This window comes from Nomia melanderi, unplaced genomic scaffold, assembly GCF_051020985.1.
Source record: "Nomia melanderi isolate GNS246 unplaced genomic scaffold, iyNomMela1 scaffold0014, whole genome shotgun sequence".
NCBI classification, from domain to species: Eukaryota; Metazoa; Arthropoda; class Insecta; order Hymenoptera; family Halictidae; genus Nomia; species Nomia melanderi.
In genome coordinates this window covers 7,360,186-7,361,140 of record NW_027475130.1, presented here as the reverse complement: position 1 = coordinate 7,361,140, position 955 = coordinate 7,360,186, and positions in this window count along the sequence as shown.

The following is a 955-nucleotide window of genomic DNA, read 5'->3' as shown; positions in this document are numbered from 1 at the left end:
CGAGGGGGCCGGACACTCTGGGTCAGGGAAAAATCCAATATATATGTGGTGATATCTCGGGTGCTATTACAGATAACGCAATAAATCAAAGTGCATTGTCTGTAGGAGGCCCTGGCGCCTGAATCTGTGCAGCGGGAACGACCTAGGACCACCAGGGGCCGAGAAAACTACAGTCTCATGGGCCCGGACACTCAGGGTCAGGGGAAAATCCAATATATATCTGGTGATATCTCGGGTGCTATTAGAGATAGCGCAAAAAACCAAGGTGAATTATCTGCAGGAGGCCCTGGCGCATGAATCTGTGCAACGGAAACGACCTCGGACCACCAGGGGCCGAGAAAACGACAGTCTCCAGGGGCCGGACACTCAGGGTCAGGGGAAAATCCAATATATATCTGGTGCTTTCTCGGGTGCTATTACAGATAGCGCAATAAATGAAAGTGCATTACCTGTAGGAGGCCCTGGCGCATGAATCTGTGCAGCGGGGACGTCCTCGGACCGCCAGGGGCCGAGACAACGACCGTCTCATGGGGCCGGACACTCAGGGTCAGGGTAAAATCCAATATATATCTGGTGATATGTCGGGTGCTATTACAGATAGCGCAATAAATCAAAGTGCATTGTCTGTAGGAGGTCCTGGCGCATGAATCTGTGCAGCGGGAACGACCTCGGACCACCAGGGGCCGAGAAAAGCACAGTCTCATGGGGCCGGACACTCAGGGTCAGGGTAAAATCCAATATATATCTGGTGATATCTCGGGTGCTATTAGAGATAGCGCAATAAACCAAAGTGAATTATCTGCAGGAGGCCCTGGCGCATGAATCTGTGCAGCGGGAACGACCTCGGACCACCAGGGGCCGAGAAAACCACAGTCTCATGGGGCCGGACACTCAGGTTCAGGGGAAAATCCAATATATATCTGGTGATATCTCGGGTGCTATCACAGATAGCGCA